This window comes from Saccopteryx bilineata, chromosome 2 (assembly GCF_036850765.1).
Source record: "Saccopteryx bilineata isolate mSacBil1 chromosome 2, mSacBil1_pri_phased_curated, whole genome shotgun sequence".
Lineage (NCBI taxonomy): Eukaryota > Metazoa > Chordata > Mammalia > Chiroptera > Emballonuridae > Saccopteryx > Saccopteryx bilineata.
In genome coordinates, this window is record NC_089491.1 from 149790354 (window position 1) to 149814715 (window position 24362).

Sequence of the window (24362 nt, forward strand, 5' to 3'; positions counted from 1 at the left end):
AGCCAGCTGAGTGGAAAGAAGTTTCCAGGAGATTTGTCCTGGTGAGGGCCTCAACAGCCGAAAAGGGCAGATGTCTTATGTCAGGAGATCTGACCTGAGCTTGCTGTTTAAAATTGGGGGTGGGGCCTAGAGCAGGCCAGCCAAATCCAGACTCCCACCCTGAGGCCAGGCACCCTGTGCAGAGCCACACCCACCTCGCCTGGAGCCACAGGGCCAAGTGGGAAGGGCTGACAGGCCACACCGAAGCCCGACAGGGGTCCTTCACACTGCTGCTGCCGTACACATCCAGGTTGTTTGTGTAGTGAAACCGTTGGATAAAGACATGGCCATCATTAAAAAATATAAATAAATAAATAAATAAATAAATAAATAAATAAATAAATAAAGGATGAAGATGAACAATGTGCTTCATGCTACCAGTCACAACCCCAACTTTTATGTTGTTTTTCCTAACTCTGACATTCTTTGATTATGTGACTTCTCTGAACTGTCTACCCTCTCTTAGGACACGAACTTATAATAAGAGGTACAAATTGTCATAGAATTTGTACCTTTGGCTAGAAAGCCTTCATATTTCCACTAGGCACTACAAAGACTGCTGGTTGGTCTGCATCTCTGAGTCCTGTCTTGGGAGAAGGAAATAGAGAGGACATACTTTGAAAATTCCTTCAGGTGTTTCTTATACATACTCATCCTCCAACATCACTCTTCCCCCCCCCCCCATCCCCTGGGCCTAGAGTAGAAGCAGCTGGTAATGCAAACAGTCAAATGAATCTGGGAGAAACCTAAGTAACTAAGCGCCAGTTGTTGGATAGGATGACCAGTGGTTCTTCTAGATTAGTGCATTTTTATGCAGCAGAGTTCTAAACTAATAAGAAATATCTCAGATAGATTTCACTTTTTGGATGCTAAAATAATTACCATGTTTTATATTATATTTCTACAAACTCAGGAAGGCACTATGATCTTGTATATATATATGAAAACTGAAATATATATATGAGAGGGAGGGCTACTTTGGGTCCTCAAACCCTTAGGGCTCCATAAACCAACTCCTTGAAGATACACAAAATTTTGTTTGGATGTGCATATGTGTATTTTTTATTCCTAGGGTAAAAAATCACTTTTTTTAAGTGAGAGAGAGAGAGAGAGAGGCAGAGAGACAGGGAGAGGGAGAGAGACAGGAAGAGAGAGAGATGAGAAGCATCAACTTGTAATTGTAGCACCTTAGTTGTTTATTGATTGCTTCTCATATATGCCTTGGCTGAGGGGCTCCAGCGAAGCCACTGACAACTTGCTCAAGCCAGTGACCTTTGGGTTCAAGCCAGTGACCATGGGGTCATGTCTACGATCCCACGCTCAAGCCTGTGAGTCCACGTGCAAGCCAGAGACCTCCTGGGTCCTCAGTGTCCCAGGTCAATGTGCCATCCACTGTACCACCACCCAGTCAGGCAAGTCAATCTCTTTCATCAGCTTCTCAGAGAAATATGGAATCTGAGAAAGCTTAAACAAAATACAGGGTTAGGTACCACATTCATTACAAGCTCAATAAAAAACACTGTCTCTAGGTAAAACAAATTTTGACTTAATCAACACAAGCTTTTGTTTTTCCTCCCTTGGAAAAGTCTTTAAAAACCTTGCACATCTGCCTTCATGGAGGGTCTGTCCATTCCATGCAGACAGCCTTAGATGACACACACCTGGGCAGGAAGACCTCCACATCAGTTACACCTGCCGCCCCTGGCAGCGAGCCCCTGCCCTGGCACCTATGAGAACATTCTCCATGGATCATTGAGAGACTCAATAGGGGGCAGCAGGGCACAGTGAGAAAACAAGAAAGCCACCTGTATGGTTGAAGATTGTTTGCTGAGTATTTCACTAGATAGGGCTATTAAAACCAATGAATGGGCCTGACCAGATGGTGACACAGTGGATAGAACCTCGGACTGGGATGCGGAGGACCCGGGTTGGAGACCCCAAGGTTGCCAGCTTGAGTGAGGGCTCATCTGGTTTGAGCAAAGCTCACCAGCTTGGACCCAAGGTTGCTGGCTCGAGCAAGGGGTTACTCAGTCTGCTGAAGGCCCACAGTCAAGGTACATATGAGAAAGCAATCAATCAATAACTAAGGTATCACAACAAAAAACTGATGATTGATGCTTCTCATCTCTCTCTGTTCCTGTCTGTCTGTCCCTATCTATCCCTCTCTCTGACTCTCTGTCTCTGTAAAAACAAAAAAAACCAACAATGAATGGTAAACATTTTTTATCATTATATTTATTTAAATTTCTAGTTATTTCCTTAGGTGAGATTTTCAGAATTTATAGACGAAAGGGAAACTGTTGATATATTTTGTCAAATAATTTTGTTTAAATAATAACCCATCATACTCCCTCCAGGAGTATTTCCACATGCTCTGGCCAGCATTAGGTCTTCTCTTTCCTTTTGTTCTTTGCTAAGTTTTAGCAGCAACTGATATGTCATTGTTTGTATATGCATCTCGTTTGATTATGTGTGAGTCTCAAATTTTTTTCATGTTTTCCTGACACCTGTATTTCCCCTTTTGTGACCTGTTTGCAAAAAAAAAGACATTCATTCTTTTCAAACCTAGTTATCACTTGCAGAGATTAAATGCACAATGTTCATTTATTTCAACAGTAACTTAAAAATCCTTTCTCCACTCTCACTCAGCTTGAAGGCTCTTAGCCCTCATCATGTTCTCCAAGGATGACTGCTGCCAAGTTTTCTCAGAATAGGCTCTCTTCACCGGTTCCCACCTGCTCTGTGGGTCTCTGAAGGTGTGTCCTCTTGTCAGCTCAGTCGTCAGGTCCAGCCTTTAGCTGGCAAACCTTCCAAAGATCCACACTCTTTTCCCTGCCTCTGCCTTCTCACTCTGATTTCCTATTTCTATATTCCTTCCAGCATCTCCCTCCTACTCACTCTAGTTCAATTGCTTGAGAGAACAAACCTCCCATCTCCTGTCAGAATGGGAGAGGTAGCAGCCAGCTGTAACTAGTAGAAAAACCGAGGTCTAATTACTTCGCATGCAAACATTCACCCGTCCTCACCTCTGCACCTCAGGTTCTAAGACTTATCCTGATCCTTGGGTTTCTTTTGCTTGCCTCCCTCTGGAAAAATTTTAATTTCAGTTGTCCCTCTTCTGTTAAATTAATCAGGCTTCCACTTACTATTCATCCCCTAAAATATTACTGTATCTCTCATCTGCTCTTGTCTCCTCTATTATTTTAGTTCTTATGGGTTTTAAATTCCTTTACTGACATTTTGATGGCGTTTGGGGAGCAAATGCTCGATCCACCTTGTTCTTCTACTTTACCCTCCAGCCTGGAGAACACACTCTTTCTCTCCTCTGTTTGTCCTTATAAACACTCCTTTGCTTCTCTTTTTTGCCCTTCAAAGCAATCCTTCTCTCTTCCCTTCATCCAATGTATGCAGCACAATTTCTTAAATAATATTAGGCTTTTACAAAAGAGAAGAAGTACTGGGATATATATATTTCCCACATTCATACACAATAAACTCTGCAGAGCACCTGTGTAGGGCAGCTGTTAGGCTTGCTCGCTGGTGTACTAACTGCAAGCACTTTGCTTGATTTAGTGCGTGAGCACGTGACAGAGGCACGTGTGCATAGCCTATATAAGGCTATGGGTGCTTGTGCTCGAGAAAGATGGGGGATTGTGGATGGCAGGTTGCCTGCCCACCACTGTGAGGGGCCATTCTTGCTGTTTGTGTGCTGAAGAAGAGTTTTTCCCCTGTCTGTGTGCTTGTCTGCCACTGTGAGATTTTATTAAACGGGTATGGCCCAACACTTTTCTGGCTCTGCAGTTTCTCTACCGTCAGCCCAAATCCAATGTGGACCTTCCTGGCCTCGGCCACCAGCATTACAACCTGGATGGACTGCAATGCTAAACTTCCTCTAGGTCCCTAATTACAGAAGGTCTCACTGGGCCCTGGCCTGTTGGCTCAGTGGTAGAGCACTGGCCCAGTGTGTGGCTGTCCTAGATTCGATTCCCAGCCAGGGCACACAAGAGAAGTGACCATCTGCTTCTCCACCCCTCCTTCTCCTCTCTCTCTCTCTTTCTCTTCTCCCCCCACAGCCATGGCTCCACTGCGCATTGGCTCCAGGCACTGTAGATGGCTCCATGAAGACTCCTCCTCAGGGACTAAAAATAGCTCAGTCACACGCACGGCCTCAGATAGAGCATCTGCCCTAGATGGGGTTGCCTGGTGGATCCCAGTCAGGATGCATGCGGGTGTCTGTCTCTCTCCCCTCCTCTCACTCAGAAAAAAGAAAAAAATAAGAAGGTCTCACTGCGCGTCACACACTCCAGAGGATGACTTTTATGTACCAGGGATAGGGCATGGTATCATAAGCACACCCTCCCGTTGTAACTCACAGGCGATTTGTTTAGATCACAGTCAAGAAGACATATTCACTTCCCAGACTGCATACCATCTGAAAGGCATTCCAGTCTCACAACTGTGCTGGCTCCTATGATAAACGACCACTACTTTTTTCCAAATTACTTGTCTTGATTATAAAGTCCTTGTGTTCAAGGGTTGTAAGGTGATGGATGTAAGTACAAAGAAATAAGGGTACAACAGTGTTGGGGAAACAGCTGTGTTAGGCTTGCTCACTTGCACTTTGCCTGATGAGTGCGTGAGCACATGGCAGCACCAAGTGTGAATCGTCTATGTAAGACTACCAGTGCTTGCCCTCAGGGCAGATAGCAGACTGCAGGTTGTCTGTTTGCCACTGTGAGAGGCCGTTTTTTGGTGTTTGTTAGCCTGCCACCATGAGAAGCGGTTTCCCTGCCTGTTTGCTTGTCCATCTTTGCAAGACTCTGTTAAACAGGAATGGCCCGATGCTTTCTGGCTCCACAGCTCCCGTACCATCCGCCCGAGTCCAATGTGAACCTGCCTGGCCTCAGCCACTGGCATTATAAATAGTATCTTGACATTTCAGATAATTAAATCTCATTAAAATTGGAACTTAAACTGGTTTTCTTCTTTCCAGGTTAACTGTTGACATAAAATCAGAGACATGTCAACTTTCCTAGACGCTTGTCGTCCCAGCGATAGCACAAACGACAATCAAGCTGCTCTGCTTGCAGAGAATAAAATAATCTCTGCTGAGTTTTCATTCTAAACATCACAAGCCACCTGTGATACACTGAGTATAGTCAAAGAATGTGACAAAACAGTTCGCAAATAGCCCAAAAATTTACCTTAGAAAAAGGTTAAAAAAATTGGAGTTAAGGTCATATATCACCTTTGAAAATAATCAAAACTCTCTAGTCCTGGAAGTCAATAGTTGCAGAAGAAAAAACAAACAACAACAACAAAAAAAACCCAAGATAAATGGAGATAAATAGCTCCATGGGAGAGAATCATAGTAACAAGGGAAGTAAATTCTAAATCCCTATATATGTTAGAGAATCACATTAGAAGATATATTAGAATATATGAGTACCTTCAACCTAAGTCTGAAGCACAAAATATAAATTAGATTCTTTTTTTTTTGTATTTTTCTGAAGCTAGAAACGAGGAGAGACAGACCGACTGGGATCCACCCGGCATGCCCACCAGGGGGCAACGCTCTGCCCACCAGGGGGCGATGCTCTGCCCCTCCGGGGCGTCACTCTATTGCGACCAGAGCCACTCCAGCGCCTGGGGCAGAGGCCAAGGAGCCATCCCCAGTGCCCGGGCCATCTTTGCTCCAATGGAGCCTCGGCTGCGGGAGGGGAAGAGAGAGACAGAGAGGAAGGAGAGGGGGAGGGGTGGAGAAGCAAATGGGCGCTTCTCCTGTGTGCCCTGGCCGGGAATTGAACCCGGGACTTCTGTACGCCAGGCCGACGCTCTACCACTGAGCCAACCGGCCAGGGCTAAATTAGATTCTTTCTTGGTCTTGCAACTTGATGCTTTCTCAGTCTATACAGTTACAGCCTTTTGGGTCAATTTTCAAAATTTAGGAGAATGCATTCCAGAAGAAAAAATCAATATGACTGTTCCTATCAGCAGTATAGTCAACATGGACAGCTTTATATCACTGTCATCATTTCTAAACAGAACAGAATTTTTAAGTCTGCACCTTGATGCTGTATATATTTGTTTACTTTTTTTGAAAAGTCTGACTGAACTTTAAAATACCTCCCTCACAATTCCACTTATAAGTAGTAAAAATAAATCTCACTTGTGTCTGAGTATCTCACCATGGCCGCTCCTCTTTCCCCTGACATAGACCTGTCTTCTTCCCATCGAACCTCAGAAGCTAATCCTCAAACCACATCCTGCAGAATGGGATACGTTTTAAAAAACAGTATTATTTCTACAACCTATTTCTTATAAAACTAATAAAATGTGTATGCTAAGGCTGCTGGTGAACCACTCGAACTGAGCATCAAACTGTTTCTTTCAACTTTATTTTAATGGAATTATATAAAACTGTGGGATCTCTCAATTTCTCCTAGGCTGAGAAATAGAATGTGTCTGTGATACATCCCTTACTACAGATAGATTTAAGTAGAATCGATAAGTATTTTCCATCCATCAACATGATCTGACACCTTAGTGTTAGACACCTTAGTAGATTTGGTCTTTATAAAGCAAGGTGATTGCCTAGGTGCAGGACATGGAGCTGAGTTTACCAGTGGCCCTTTGTCACAGTGTACTAGCTCAGTGGAAAGATATTAGCTCCATTATTAATAATGATTGTTAAAATGTCCCTTATCAGCGGTCAGGTCTATTTAACCAGCAGTACAAACCTTTGCTCTCAGGTTTATCAATCAGCCATATGGTAAGCGTGCCTAGAGAATCTCCCAAAACACACTTCAAGAGAGGAAAAGCAGAGACAAAAAAATATTTCCCTTTTGTTTTTACTTGTAAAGGCACTGTCAGTTTTGAAGGAATATGATGGCAGTTTCTGGAAGATTCCCTTGTGCACCACGGCACGCCTCATCTTAAAGCAATCCCAGTGATCGTTCCCTTACCTCCAGGAAGGAAAAAGTTCATAGATGTGTGCATGTGTGCACGTGCACGCACACCACATGCACATCGTGCACACACAGTACTTCACAATAGAGAAAATGTCTTCTCCAAGGTGAGGAGGGAAAGGATTCTTTTTATCATTGCCAATTTCTCTCTATTTTGGAATTTATAGTGGTTGCAACTGAAATTATTATCTTAATAATTAATTAATTGATTAATTATTTGTTATGTGCTATTATTATTCTGACATTACTTGTGATGTTTGATGATCCTGTGAATTGTTTTCTTTCAAAAAAAAGAAAATAATACCGCCCTGGCCGGTTTGCTCAGTGGTAGAGCGTTGGCCTGCCGTGCAGAAGTCCCGGTTCGATTCCCGGCCAGGGCACACAGGAGAAGCGCCCATCTGCTTCTCCACCCCTCCCCCTCTCCTTCCTCTCTGTCTCTCTCTTCCCCTCCAGCAGCCAAGGCTCCATTGGAGCAAAGTTTGCCCGGGCACTGAGGATGGCTCTCTGGCCTCTGCCTCAGGCACTACAATGGCTCTGGTTGCAACAGAGCAACGCCCCAGAGGGGCAAAGCATCGTCCCCTGGTGGGCGTGCCGGGTGAATCCCGGTTGGGTGCATGCGGGAGTCTGTCTGACTGCCTCCCCGTATCCAACTTAAGAAAAAACAAACAAACAACAAAAAAGAAAATAATACCTTCTGAAGAAATGTCTCCCACTCAACAGCAAACATATGGTGTCTTATTTCATAAACAAGCTTGTCTTCCAGAAATGGCCAGTTGATAGAAGATGGTCCACTTCTAAGCCACAAGATGATTTATAATACTAACTTGTTATGCCTATGGCTATTATAAAAACATGGAAATTTTTACCATATCTCAGGTAATGTCCAAGTCGTGAAACAATCCATTAAAACTTTCCATATAGTTCTAACTGAAATTATTTCCTTTTCTACATCAAAATAACTATTGTGTCCTATCATTTCCACACATTGTTCCTAGTGTTCTCCTTCGAGGCTACATAAAACTAGTTCAGTCTTCTACAGCTGGAATCATAATTACAGTTGGCATTTGCTAGGTGTTTACTATGTATAGTGTCTTGTGCTAAACTCTTTATAGACATTATAATGTTATCTCCCTCTGTAAACAGACCCAAACCATCTCCTTTTCCAGGCAAAATAAACCAAGATCTTATAGCTGTTTTTCATATGATTGTTTTCAGACCTTCCAACATTTTAAACACTCTCTTCCAGTCAGCTCCACTTTGTCAATGTGGCACCCCTATCTCGTCATAATCTTGCAGATATATTAAGTTAACCAATTCCAAATACAGAGGTCTATTATTTCCTTGGTCTGGAAAGGTTATTTCTTAGTCTTGGTTAAGAAGATAGGGCTTTTGTTTGTTTGTTTGTGGTTTGGTTTGGGAGCAGGGTTGTTTTTTGTTTTTTGTTTTGGCATGACTTGTTCATGTTGACCTTGCTGTCAAGCAAAATTCTGAAACCTTTCTTCACATAAACTTCACTTAAACCAAATCTCCACCAGCCTGGCAGTTCATTTTCCAAAGGAAAATTTTACTTTGCATGTATTTATCCCAACTAAATTTATTTTCTTCAAGACACTGTAACTTCCAGGCTACCAAGATCTTTTTGAACCTTATTTTATCATTCAATGCATTAATTTCCTTTATAGTATCTGAAAATGAAGTAAGTACGTCTACTATATTTTTATCTAAGTTGATAATTTCATAAGTCAAATGGCCCCATAAACCAGTTCAGGTAAAACTTTTTTACCTAATGGATAATTAGTTCATTAGTGGGATACCCTATAGGCCTCTACCAATTATGAATCTACCTAATTATTTTTATCTTCCAGACCCTTTTCCTTTTTTTTTTTTTTTTTTTTTTTTTTTTGCATTTTCTTTTGCATTTTTCTGAAGCTGGAAACAGGGAGAGACAGTCAGACAGACTCCCGCATGCGCCCGACCGGGATCCACCCGGCACGCCCACCATGGGCGACGCTCTGCCCACCAGGGGGCGATGCTCTGCCCATCCTGGGTGTCGCCATGTTGCGACCAGAGCTACTCTAGCACCTGAGGCAGAGGCCACAGAGCCATCCCCAGCGCCCGGGCCATTTTTGCTCCAATGGAGCCTTGGCTGCGGGAGGGGAAGAGAGAGACAGAGAGGAAGGTGCGGCGAAGGGTTGGAGAAGCAAATGGGCGCTTCTCCTGTGTGCCCTGGCCAGGAATCGAACCCGGGTCCTCCGCACGCTAGTCCTTTTTTTTTTTTTTTGTCCTCAATGATACTCAGTAACTTTGTCATCTGCTTGCTTGAATCATGATGCATTCTTCCAATCTAAAAGCCTTGAAAACATATGAACAAAAAGAATAGCTATTATAAGTTGTTCTTGGTGAACTCATATTGCTAATAATTACAACTTTTCCTAATCTAATAATCTATCTCAAAATTCACTACAGAATCTTGCCAAAGATCAATATAATTTAGGTGTTTGTTCCTGGAATTCATGTTCTTCTCTGTCTCCATCTATATACACTTTGTAACTATTGAGGCATTTGCTATCTTCATTCTTTTGTTTTTTAAGTGAGAGGAGGGAGATAGACAGACTCTTGCATGCACCCTGACCAGGATCTACCTGGCAATCCCTGTCTGTGGCCAATGCTTGAATCAACCGACTATTCCCAACATTTGGACCAATTGAGCCACTGTCAGTGGGAGAGGAAGAGAGAGAAGGGTGAGAGGAAGGGAGAGAAAAGCAGATGGTCAGTTCTCATATGTGCCCTCACTGGGAATGGAACCCAGAATGTCCACATGCCAGGCCGATGCTCTACCCACTGAGCAAACCAGCTAAGGACACTATCTTCATTCTCAATACCTTTTACTCTCTAAGATTACTGCTATTGGTATTGGATTCTTACCTGCAGTCAGTGCCCTGGAATGAAATCCAGCTTGAGTTCCTGATTACAAATCCCCGACTCAGGATAGATATCTTTTTCTAGTCTCTTATCTCTATATGAGCTCAAGTATTTCTTAATATTATTTTACCTATTATTTCCAGTATGAGTATCTTCACAACAATTCCAGGAAGTTGGTGGGTCAATTATTTTTGTTCTTTCTTTAGAAGTCATCAGGAATCTAAAGTTCAGCAGTAATTGAGCAGCAAAGTTAGGATGGAACCCAATTGTCTTAGGCCCAAATTCAGTGCTTTTTATATTACTTTTGGTGTCTCTTTTCCTTAACATCCAGAAAAAAATGTGGATTTGTATGTTTTGTGTCTTAGAAAAAATTATAGATAAAAGCTATGTAAACATAAGTATATCCACCTTTGTTTTTATGCCAGAATACTTGGATCCAAATTTATTGTTTGGTTTCTCAGCTCTGGCCCACAAAACTATCTACTGTTTATGTTTCTTTTTGTTATGTTACAATTCCTAATGTCTTACTGTAGATGTGTGTATTTTTCTGTGGGGGTGCAGATAGTTCATAAATAAATTACAAATAACATTTAGATTCCTCAGGAAACTTCACCACAAGTAGTAGAACAATCCATCAACAGCTTTTTCCTCCCTATAATCTCAGAGAGAAATATTATACCTTACATACTTAGGGATGATGAAATTGCTACTTAAATCCTCAAGCAGAAGAAAAAAACATACTGTCTCTCTATCTTTTTTTTTTTGTACTTTTCTGAAGTGAGAAGTGGGGAGGCAGAGAGACATACTCCCGCATGCGCCTGATCAGGATCCACCCAGCATGCCCACTAGGGGGCGATGCTCTGCTCATTTGGACCATTGCTCCTTTGCAACTAGAGCCATTCTAGCACCTGAGGCAGAGGCCATGGAGCCATCCTCAGTGCCCAGGCCAACTTTACTCCATTGGAGCCTTGGCTGCAGGAGGGGAAGAGAGAGATAGAGAGAAAAGAGAAGAGGAAAGGGAAGGGTGGAAAAGCAGATGGGTGCTTCTCCTGTGTGCCCTGGCAGGGAATTAAACCTGGGACATCTACACGCTGGGCTGATGCTCTACTACTGAGCCAACCAGCCAGGGCTCTCTCCTTTTTTAAAATTTTTAAATTTTATTTTGAAAATAACTTTAACACAGTAACATTGATCAACAAGAGTACATAGATTTCAGGCAAATGGTTCTATAGCATTTGAACTATTGATTATGTTGTATACCCATCTCCCAAAGTCCATCTCTTAATAAAGGCAAAGAAATCAGCCTATAAACAATCAAAGACTGTGTAGACAGATCAGATACAAAATAACAATAGAAGACAAGCTTTCAAATAGTGACAATAGCTGAAAATTTAACAAAGATTTGAATATGTGTAAACCTACATAAAGGATTTGTGTTTTTAAAACTATATTATCTTTGATTTTTATTGTTGTTGTTGTTGTTGTTGTTGTGCCTAGATGACAATGTTTTGTATTATACTGCTTGTAGTTTCCTAGATCTTCTTAAATCTGTTGCTTGATTTCTTTTATTATTTTTTCAAAGTTCTCAGCAATTATATTTTCAAATATTATTTCTGGCCCATTGTCTCCCTTCTAAACTCCCATAATGTGGATTTTACCTCTTCCCACTATATTCTCTATATATTTAGTCATCCTTATTTTTCTGTTTATTCTGGCTATTTTCTTCTGAACCTTCTTCCATTTTCTAATTCTTTCTTCATCTACATCTAATGTACAAACACATTTATTGAAGTCTTAATTTTTATTTTTGCATGTTTATTGTATTGTATCCTATGGTTCCCAGTTTTGTTCTTAATTTCTCAATCGTGTCTTTGTCCTTAAATATAGTAAGCATACTTATTTTATAGCCTTTGTTTGGTAACTATAATAACTGTACCTCCTGTGGGTCTTTTCCCATTTCTGTTGTTCTTATTTTTATTCTACTGGATTTTGTTCATAAAGTTTTATCACCTTGTGTGCCTACTTTTTCTTTTGTGTTACATATTGTAGTTACAGAATTTTCTGTAGAACCTTTTTGTAGCCAAGGATGCTGTCTTCTTTCTCCAAAGAGGTTATATGCATGCTTATATCAAGTCGCTGAAGGCATGAACAATTTGTGATAACCTCAATCCAATCTCAGGGACTGAGATGATTTTAAATTAAACTGAACTCTCAAAGAGTTTCAGTATACTTTAGATTTACTCTTATATTTTGGGTAAGAACCTTCAAGAAACAACCTAACTAAAGCAGCGTCACCAGGACCCCCAACAACTTGGCAAATCCTGGACTCTAATCCCCCTGAAGCTATCAAAAGTTCTCATCACAAAGAAAACATATGTTTTTCTTTTTCTCCTTTTTTTGTACTTATATAAAATGATGAATATTAACGACACTTATTGTGGTAATCATTTCATGATATATGTTAAGTCATTATTTATGTTGTATATCAATGACATCTCAATACAACTGGGAAAATAAAAAAATTCTGATCAACCTTTCAGGCTCTCAATATAACCTCCATGTTTGACAAATGCCCCCAAAGGAAAAATGGCCCTAGGTGCTAGGCTAATCTCCCTGTGCCTCTATTTCTTCCATATCCTAGATAATAAATCTTTACTATCTTATTAGCTCTCTTGTGTTTTCAAACAGATTTTTTTTTTATTTGTGAGAGACAGAGACAGGAAGGGAGAAGGATGAGCAACATCCACTGGTAGTTGGATTACTTTAGTTGCTTAATGATTCCTTCTCATATGTGCCCTGACCGGAGGACTCAAGCTAAGCCAGTGAACCTTTGATTAAGCCAGTGACCTTGGGTTTCAAGCCAGCATTTTGGGCTCAAGCCAGTAACCATGGGGTCATATCGACGATAATCCCACACTCAAACTGGTAACCTTATGCTCAAGCTAGTGAGCCCGCACTCAAGCTGGTGACCTCGGGGTTTCGAACCTGGGGCCTCAGCATCCTAAGTTGCTATTCTATCCACTGCTATTACCACTGGTTAGGCTCAAACAGTTGTGTTTCTTCTTCTTTTTTATTTATTTGTTCATCATTTCTGATTATCCCTTAGCAGAAAGTTGATTTAAATAATCTAGTCTGCCAGAATTCTCTAGGACTTTTGTTTATTTGTGGATTGTGTTAGTCATTTCTGTAGCCTAACATCAACAACCAAGCCAATCTTGGAATGAATGGCCTTTCCCTTGTCGATACAACTACAGTGATAGTATTATGGAGCTGTACCAATTTCAGCATTATCGCTTTACACCTATCTTCAGCCAACCTTATTTCAGATAGGAGTCCCTAAGTTTCATTTCAGTTAGCTCTATTTAATAAAGCCACTTACTACTGCCACAGAAAAATACTATTTACTCCTTCCATAGAAAATGCTGTTAACAGCAGGATGGTGTAATAGAAAGAATACTATAACTGGAGTTAAAAAACTCAGATTTGAATCCATTTCCACCATGTCTTTACTGCCTTTGTTCCACAGTTCCTCTAAACATGCACTAAACTCCCTCTGAGCATGCAGATGACAAAGGTAAAAGAGATTCAGTCTTTGGCTTCTGCTTAGTTTCTGTAAGCCTTCATATGTTTATTAATTAGAAATTACATCTATTTCACAAGGTTGTTGTAAGCATTAACCTAAGTGATAACATTTAATTCACCATGACACATAGGAGATAATTTTGTTGAGTGATTTCAATTTTATTTATTTATTTTTAATTTTTTTTAATTTATTCATTTTAGAGAGGATAGGGAGAGACAGAGAGAGGAGAGACAGAGAGAGAGAGAGGAGAGACAGAGAGAGAGAAGGGGGAGGAGCTGAAAGCATCAACTCCCATATGTGCCTTGACCAGGCAAGCCCAGGGTTTCAAACCGGTGACCTCAGCATTTCCAGGTCGACGCTTTATCCACTGCGCCACCACAGGTCAGGCAGATTTCAATTTTAGACACAGTATTTTATGCTATAGATTTGTTTCCAAAAATTTTTGTAAATCAAACCATGCTTAACATGCACTAAGGGAGCTAAAATTTGAAAGAAAATTTATTGAAGATGTGGGGAGGGGAAAATCCTTTTGTAAGATATTAACTCCACTTCATTTAATCATGTAATAATATTTATTTTCATAAATTTAATCAGATCAGAGTAAGTTATATCTGCAATAAAGACACAAGCACTTCCTCTATTCAGATGGTCTTGAAAGCCACACAGGGTTGGTGGCACCCCTTGGTGGGGCTGTAAGCAGTAATGTGGTTCCATGGGTCTCCAAAAGCGAAGCACTGATCTGAGCAGGCGCGAATGAGCTAAGATAAATGTGGAGTGTATCACACAAGAACATCATATGAGGCCATGAGGTTTAGTAAACACCAGGAAAAACGCCTTATAATCAATTTCTCAGGACCATAATCCCAGATATTAATTCAAACATGATTGTTTGGTTTTGAAGGGTGAAATGTTTTATTTTATGACATTATTGCATTTCAGAAGACTTCATCATTTATTATGTTGACTGGAATTTTATTATTGTTTTAAGTAGCACTCTTTATGAGATCATTTTGTCCCTTTAGAATCTAAATCTGGGTAATGACTATAGTGTTTTCAGTTTCCAGTTGTTTGTAGGTATCATTTTTGAAGTTTTTGAAAAAAATAAAACACTTTCATTCTAATGGAAATGTAAACACCCTGAGTTCATTTTCATAATGTACCACTAGTGAGTATAAATGATAATAAACAAATGTGAATTCATTACCATAACTCAGAAAAACAGTATTACGTTAGAAATTCTAGACAATCTTTTTGGGGTGAATGTAGACTTAAAACATTATACAGACTCATTACTAAAACAGTTCTGATAATAATTAGCTTCTTAGCAATGCAGGGACTTTTAGGACAAGGATCTGTTATAAATGTTAATATAGAGGAGATATTTTCATGAAAGCCTTCCACTTGACTAGGTCATTTACTTTATAAAATGCTTTAAAAGACCAATATTTTACAAAGCCCAGTTTTGCATATTTACTGTCATTTCAAAATTGGTTCCAAACTACTGTCTTCTTGCTCTGGATCCTTTGCAACTAGGGTAACTCATTTCCAATAGATTTCAAAACTTAACAGAGATTTATTGGTAGAATAGTAGCTGGTAACAGCACAGGACACGGAGTTGGACTGCCATGGTCTACGTCTCTGCTTTACCACTTTGTAGTTCTATTGAGGCAAATAAACTGAACTCCTTAAGACTCAATTTTATCATCTGTAAAGTGGGAATCATAGTAATAGCACCGACCTCATAGAATTTTGTGAGGATTAAATGAGATCAACCACATAAGCTGATTTGCACAGTGTAAGTATATACACTAAGAACTTACTAAGTAGTAGCTAACGTAGTATATCCTAAAACATATATAACCAGGCTGAGGTGAGGCTTTCATTTACTCAACAAGTATCTCTTAGTATCTCCATCAAACCATGTGCTCATGCTGGGAATATAATAACTAAATGGCTTCTGCCCTCATGGAGATCGCAGGTTAAGGAGAAAACCCAAAATTTATAATTTTAACCCAAGAACACATTTATTAAGTGCAATTTGTGGTAAGGTCTGTGAAGGAATGACAGAAAAGAAGAAAGTAGCAGGGGTTGAGGGAAGAGAAGAGAGGGAGGCTCAAGCAAGTCTGTCGGAAAAAATGACATTCAAACTCAGGCCTGAGCAACCAGGAAGTAGCTGGTCAGACAGAGAGAGGGGTCGGGGAGGAAGGTGGGTAGCAAATGGCAAAGAGCTAGAAACAAAAACAAATCAATAGCAGCAAGAAACAAACAGAAGGCCAGTGAGTTGGGGGAAGAACGCTGGGAGATGACATTAGAAAGATGGACAAAATCCATATAATGTGGTTTGTGTATGCTTGAATACTTTCTGCTGTTAATAATATAGGACTAATTAAAAAGAGCTCAAACAATAAGTTTATTATCTAACATAACAAGAGGCTCAAGCACATGGTTCCAAGAGTGGATAGGTCAGCTGCTCAACTACATCATCAATGATAAAGGCTCTTTCCACATTGCCTTCTGCCATTCTTCGGAATCTTAACCACTTAGACTGGATCCTCATGTGGACCCTGACAAAACTAATCAGCTGCCTTCTTTAAGCTGTGCCCCAGTGCCCCCAAACTAGGGTGCTTATCAATTAGTCACCCAGGCTACTTAAAGAGAAAACGTTGGCATGTCATCCTCCACGGTTTTACTCTTCTGAATAGCCTTCTCTGGACCATCAGATCCTCAAGACTGTGTTTTATGGTACCTCCCCCTGCCCAGTCTAGTGACCTTCCAGGATCACTCTGAGCCTTCACTCTCTCTGAAAGTTACCAGTCTCTCCACTAACATGCCTTTAAATTTCCAATGGTCTAAATTTTATGTCATATTTGTTCAAAAATTATCAGATTGATTTTATATTGTTTGGTTACTCGGGCCTAAAATTTGGGGAATTTCCATTTCTTTTTTCTACCCATTACATGTACTACTTTTCCTTGCCTTCACTTAATCTTTATTTCTTGTCCTTTCTGTTCCTACTGCTCACCAACCCATCCTATAACCCTTACTTTTCATGTTCAAGTTTAAAAAGAAATTAGAAGTGTAGAAGGCAAAATATAAAAACAGAAGCAGAGAACACAAAAACTTCTCTTCCTTGCTGCTCCTCCCTCCCCTCCCGTTCCCTCTTCCTTCTCTTCTCTTGCATTGTAAAAGTAGGGTAACACCAGAGTGGGCAACCACTTAGGGCTTGGTCTCTGGCTTTGAAAGCAGGTTTAATCTCTTACAAGAAGTGAGACTTGGACAAGTGACAGTTTATTCATTAGTAAAATGAAGGTAATAATAACAGATGTGAAGAAATGAATGGAAGTGCTTATATGGTATCTGACACATAGTAACTGACTAATGCCGTGATGGCAAACCTATGACACGCGTGTCAGCACTGACACACATAGTCATTTTCGATGACACATGGCCGCATGTGGCCGCATACCAGAGAAGTATGGGGCCACATGCCAAGAAGGACTTTTCATCCTCAGCTCCTGCACGGCCAGGTACAGTAACCGAGGATAAAACATTTGCTATAGTGTAGACACTCTGTGCCGGAGGTCTGTAGGCCAAAACAACAGAACTCTGGCACAGAGCGTCTAGGTCTGGGACTTCCGGTTAGGCCATTAGGGGATCTTAGACCTCACTTCCAGCAGGCTGAGCAATGAGCAGTGGAATGCCACGGGGGACGCATCTCTGGGGGTCCTGTGATCGCCATTACCAGCAACCACATAACCACAGCAACCATCATCCAATCTACTGTTCTGGGGTGTCGTGGATTTCTAATTGACCATCATTACTGAGATAAGTGAGGGGGAGGCTGGGAGAGGCGAGGGCCTGTGCTATGGGTGCCTTTTCCCACCATTAGAAATAGCGGCAGCCATCTTAATTTACAATAAGATGCAACTTGCAGAATTTCAAGGCAGCATCTAGGCTCAGGTGTTTGTCGACTTGAGGTCAAAGCTTGAGAATCTGGAAAGGTGCCGCTTGGAGAATCAAGAGGAGTGCCACTACAAACAGGATATTTGGAGTGCCTGGAACCGATTACCAGACACTTTTAGCACCCTGAAAAATATAGCTATGGATTTACTCACAATTTTTCCCTCTACATACTTTTGTGAGATCTTATTCTCAGCGTTAAATAATATCAAAACCAACAAAAGAAACAGATTGACAGATGAAGTTAGTAGCGCTTGCTTGGGCTTGAAGTGTACAAAATACCAACCTTCAATTGAAGATTTAGCCAATGAAATTCAGCAACAAAAAAGTCACTAATAGTCAGGTTAGTTAAAGAATTCCCCTTCCCCCTCACTTATATTAGTTCATGGCACCCCACACAAGTTAAATAATATCAAGACCAACAAAAGAAACTGACTGACAGATGAACAAAGAAGTCACTAAGCAGGTAAGTTAAATAATTAGTTTTTGGTTTATTAAATACAGTTAGATATTACAATTATACATTTTTGTTATTTAAACTATAAATATCGCAAAATTATAGGCTTTTCTCGAAGTGACACACCACCTGAATTATGCTTGGTTTCTTGGCGAATTTTGACACACCAAGCTCAAAAGATTGCCCTTCACTGGACTAATGGATGTCTGCTATGACTAGTATCATGTAAGAAAATTATCCTGTGACTACCTACAGGATATGGTCACCTCTTTATTACAAACATAATATGAATGTATCTATTTCTAAAGAAATGTTTCCTCTCTGTTGTCCCCTAAGAAAATTTATTCATGTATTCAACAAATACCTATCAAGCACACATTAAGTTTCATTCCTTGTTCTCAGTAAGGACGTGGTTAAACTAACTCCTGTAAAAACACACTACAGATGGCAAATAATCTTTGACAAAGGAGCCAAAAACACAATGGAGAAACAACAAAACAAAAAGGCAGCCAACCAAATGGGAGTTGATACTCTGACAAGGGGTTAATATCCAAAAAATATAAAGAACTCACAAAGCTCAGCAGCAAACAAGCAAACAATTCAATTTTTAAAATGGGGAGAGGACCTGAATAGACACTTTTCTCATGAAGACAAACAACAAATAGATATATGAAAGGATGCTCATCTTTGCTAGCTATTAGAGAGATGCAAATCAAAACTACAATGAGATACCACCTCACACCTCTTAGATTGGCTGTGTCAACAAGACAGATAATAAGTGTTGGAGAAGTTGTGGAGAAAATGAAATCTTCATTCACTGCTGGTGAGAATGTACACTGGTACCGCCATTATGGAAGACAGTATGGTGATTCCTCAAAAAGTTTAGAGCTACCATATGACCCTTTACTGGGTATCTACCAGAAAAACTCAAAAACTTTGGTACACAAAGACACATGCACCCCATATTCACTACAGTATTATTCACAGAAGCCAAGACATGGAAACCACCAAAGTGTCCCTTGATAGAGGAGTAAAGAAGATGTGGTACAAATGTATAGTGGAATACTACTCAGCCATAAGAAAGGATAACACATTGCCATTTACAACAACGTGGATGAACCGTGAGAACATTATGCTAGGTGAAATAAATTAATCAGAAAAACTAAGAACTACATAATTTCACACAGATTTGGGATATAAAACTAAGACTCATGGACATAGACAAAAGTGAAGTGGTTACTAAAGGGAAGGAGTGAGGAAGGGGAGTAAAGTGGGACAAATATAAGGTGACAGAAAACGATTTGACTTTGTGTAATGGCCATACAACACAATCAACAGTTCAAATCCTATAGAGATGTTTACCTGAAATCAATGTATTCTTATTGACCAATGTCACCCCATTTTTAACTTCTAAATAGAAAAAAATAAACACTCTATAGAAGATGGTAGTGCAGCTAAAGAGATCCAGATATATTTAGGTATTTTCTTGGAAAGATCTCCAAAGATGTGGAATTCGATGGGAGAGAGAAGTTGATGAACAGTTTATCCACAGTGACACTATTCTTATAAAATTACACCCACAACTGGTATATTTTGTGTGGATCTATTGATATATATACAATGTAAATGCGTGGAGGAAGTTCTAGACTGGCAGACGCCAAACTAGGAAGGAAATTCAGATGGGGAAGTGGGGAGTAGTTTAAAGGAGTAGTTGCTTTATTTGTTACGTTCAAATTTTTACATGGAGAAGGAATTTATATATTATCTAGATAATTTTTCAAAATTAAAACAAATAATAATATAGTCCCTGCCAGGTTTCTTGGATGTCAACTGCCACAGCCTCTGAAATCACTGACTTCGAGCAAGGATTTATTTATATGTTTAAAAAAAAAAAAAGCCTAACCACACACAGGAGATCCACCTTGCTCTCAGATGTCACCGCATCCACAGCAGCCTCCCGGGAGCCCCACGATCTGCGGGCTGGTGCTGAGGTCGGTGCAGCGGCTCAGCTCCCTGACTTCTTCCACCAGCCCAACTCGCTTCAGGGACAGCACCTTCCATTTTTCCATCAGCTTGAGTCTCAACAATATGAGCCTGGAGGAAGCAATAAATAACAGCCCTGAGTGACAGTTTTCACTTCCAATACGTAGGATGCTGAAGATCTAAATTCAGTGTTTCTGGGCTTGCTTTCTGGTCCTGGCAAATCAGATTAACTTTGACGCATCAGTGAAGTGGAAGTGAGGGTGCAAAATACTATCAGCCCATTTAAGTAGGAAACTTGCAGTTGCTGAGTCCTTAGAAAGAAGAAGGGGCATCTACGTAGGTACAAAATTTGTACCTTAGGGAGTTTTTATACTGTGGATGTAATTTGAAAACAACTGATTATATTTATATAAATATAGTGGCATAACCTAAATTATGTCAGATAGCATAAATAATAATAATGTTCTTTGTACATATATAATTTTGTGTATGTAAACAGCATGTTTTACATAATGTGCCCATTTTAAATGTCTATTAAATGCAAAGACTAATACATGCACAAATTTTTATTTCTTGTTTATGTCCCAAATATAAATTCTTACAGGTATCCATAATTAAGACATAATAGCTATCAGCAGAGTATACAGGTATAAACTATGTAATTGATAACCATACAGTTAAGAGATATTTTTAATATAGGATTAGTAAACTATAACTTAAAAGTCAAGGCTGGAACTAGGGTGAAGCAAATGAGGTGTTTAGGGTGCAAAATCTGAGAAGGCCCTCCCCTTCGGGTCCCTGCAAGTGTCACCTGCCTTGTCCTAATTGCAGCCCTGATAAAAATGCCTCTGCTTCTCCTATCATCTTCATCACCACCAGCAACAATTACTAATTACTAAATGCCCAGCACTGTTTGATGCACATTACAAATGTTAATCGAACTAAAGAAATGTGACTACAAATAATGTGGCATCTAAGTTAATTACAAGAAATTGTACCTAACAAGGGAAATGTTTTTGAAAGCCTTACCTGAAACACCCCAGCTACAAGATGACCTCTAATGAGAACTTTGCAGTCAAGTGATTAGTCCAGACCTCCCAGGAAGTCGCAGCACCACATTAAAATCCAGCCCTCTTTCCTCTCCATTAAGCATGCTGATGTTTTCCTTTGAAGATACTTTGCATCAAGTGTCCTTTACTGATTGATCTCTGCCCTTGTTGGGCATTTTGGCAGGCAGTAGGTTTAAAATCTATCAGTCTATGTGTAATATGATTGACAAATTTCAAAAGGAAGAAGGGTAGATATTTTCATTTCCTGTATCACTACTCCTACTTTAGAACCTGAGGTCGATAATGGAGTTTATGATAGCCTAACTGAACTTCAACAGGATAATACGTTTATATTTAAACTCATACATAGACCAAGGAAGGGGAATTTACACAACACATTATCTAGTATCTAGCCACAGGTGATTTACTGTTGTGCACTGAAATGCAGTTGAAATACAAGATGGATAGTAATATTATATTGTGGTATATATCCTGTTCACATCAGGCCTTCGTAATAAAAGCCGAACAGCAATCTACAGAACCTGTCTTAAATCTGCCATCTAAGATACTGATTGCAAAATAAAATGATCAAAGTGCAGGTTATCTCTATACTGCCTTCCCCTTGAGAGAGTGGTATGCAAAGAACTTCCTACTTTTTATTTATTTCCATTCAGTCAACACCAACATAAATTAAATTAAAAACCTTAGTGTTATGTGGACTGAATAAAGCATCCTTAATATGTTGCTAACCAACTTTTTAAAATATATTACAAACTACAGGCTGTATTGTACTTTTATCCAGTGTATCTTTTGCTACGTACTGACAACAAATATATGCTTATAAAAATAAAAGACTAAAATGAATTTTGCAAACTAGCAATTTTACATGCTACAGTCCTGCTGAGAATAAACAATTTTTAGTGGGTCTTTTTATTTGACAGATGAAATCAAGCATTGCTGCAAATTGATTTCATTTTAAATAATTTCTTGAGGATGCAGTGGCAACAGACCAGCATAAACCACTTAACACTGTATAAAGAAATCACAAGTGAATTTTAAGCAAATCTTTTCTTCTTTACAGGTAATTGTAAGAACATTAAAGGCCCAACTTTCCTGTAAAAAGGAATGGTTTTGTGTGTTGTAGAATGTAAAAGGCAGAAAAGTATGAAATCTCAGGTAAAGCATCCTACTTCTCAATGTATATCCATACACACTCAGGTTAAAGTGAAGGTCAAGAGAAATCCCTGGATGGAAAAGATGTCCCAGCACTTTGATTAAATTTCTGTTATACCTAGGAGTTAGACACTCTCTTTTCAGTGTGTCCCAGGCTGCTGACACAACCCTTACCATGACATTCATCTCAGTGAATTATAATAATCTTTGTTAAATACAGTATTTTTGTTATATATATAAAGCTATATTATATATACAGTAATATATCACTATGTATAATAATATATTATATATATTTAGATATATAAATAGATTTATATAAATATAAAATATTATGTGACCCTAGCCAGTTGGTTCAGTGGTAGAGCATTGGCTGGGTGTTTGGATGACCTGGGTTCAATTCCCAGTCAGGGCAAACAAGAGAAGCAATGATCTGTTTTTCCACTCCTCCCCCTTCCCCTTCTCTCTCTCCCTCTATCTCTTCCTCTCCTGCAGCCATGGTTCCATTGGTTCCAGCAAGTTGGCCCTGGGCACTGAGAATAGCTCCAGTGGAGCCTCCACCTCAGGCACTAAGAATAGCTCAGTTGCCAAACAACATTCCCAGGTAGGCAGAGCATTGCCCTGTAAGGGGCTTGCCAGGCAGATTCCTGTGTGTAGGGGTTTATGTGGGAGTCTGTCTCTGTCTCCTCTCCTCTCTCTTAAAAAAATACATACTATGTATATATAATTTGTTTACTTGTTGCCTTCCTGACCAGACTGAAAAGTCCTTGAGAAGAGATATTGTCTAATTCATTCTGTGTCCTCAGCTCCTTGCCCAGGGCTTAGTTCTGAGTAGGTACTCTGTATATGCCTGGTGATATTGAAAACAACACATATAACTTGAAAGGATGAGAGAGGAATGTGGAAGGGACAATAGTCACATTTGATAGAGCTTGTAGACATGAGAACTGGTTATAAGTAGATGTGATACATGAAGATTTTTAAGGTCAACTATTGAACCACTTCCTTCTTCCACTTGGACTGATCAATTCCCCCCATTCATTCATTCATTCAATCAACAAATACCTATTGAGTACCAGCTATATGCTAGGCAACCACTATCTACTGTGGTAGCCTAATATCATGAAACAACAGAATAACTATAATGTGTTATGATTTCATTACAGTCAAGCCAACAAAGAGTCAGAGCTGGGCCTTAAATTTAAGCTCAAGTTAAACCATAGAACATTTAAATATATTTTGCCATCAACTAAGTAGTTTCATTCACCTTAAGCCTCAGTAGTTACTCTAGTATACATTTGACAACATAACCAGATCGTCTTAAGATTCTGGCTTAATGGTCTAACTTTGCCAGTAATATGCTAAGTGCCACTTATAATTATTCTGAAGTGGGCCTCATTTTTTCTAAGTGTTTCATATCAGACTAAGACCCTTGGGCAGAGTACTTGTCTTTTTCTGTACTTGATTTTATGCTGAATGTCTTATTTTCCTTCAACAAATAATACCTACCTCTAATATGGAAAAGAGAAAAGTGGGAACAAAATTGGGCTATCTTGCATTCTCAGTCTTAAAAGATTATGTTAAAATGACCATTCGTGTAGTTTATAAAAACATTTGTCTTTTCAGTCAATGAGAGAAAATCCCAATAAAGTGTTTTTAAAAAAATTCTGCCCACTCAAATGAAGGCAGATGTATTTTAAAACTGTATAAAACCTTTGATTTCTTTTTCATTTTTACATTATTTCTGGGTGGGGGTGAGGTCCTTCAGTAAAATGTGAGTATAGAAAATGATACTACAGTTTTGTTTAAAATAGGAATAAAGATTCTGTTTTATTAAACTGATGAAAGTTATCGCTTCTCAGCCTTTTGGCTAAGATCAAGTGTAGTAGCTGTTCTTATCAATTTATATTCTTTTTATTTATTTTTAATTTTTATTTATTAATTTTAGAGGAGAGAGAGAGAGAGAGAAAGAGAGAAGGAGGGAGGAGCAGGAAGCTTCAACTCCCATATGTGCCTTGACCAAGCAAGCCCAGGGTTTTGAACCGGCAACCTCAGCATTCCAGGTCGAGGCTTTATCCACTGCGCCACCACAGGTCAGGCTGTTCTTAACAATTTAAACTGACTAAAGCATCTGTTAGAATTCTGTTAAAAGCAAGCTTGTTTACTTAAAGGTCAAAAAAGAAAAAACAGCAAAATTAGAAGTAAAAGATTCATCCATATTATTGTCA

The 24362-nt window shown here is 39.6% G+C and overlaps 1 pseudogene; it reads left to right on the plus strand.

Moving 5' to 3' along the window:
- The first annotated feature begins 23984 nt into the window (after positions 1 to 23984).
- On the plus strand, positions 23985 to 24140 carry LOC136327698 (U2 spliceosomal RNA; annotated as a pseudogene).
- The last annotated feature ends 222 nt before the right edge of the window (positions 24141 to 24362 follow it).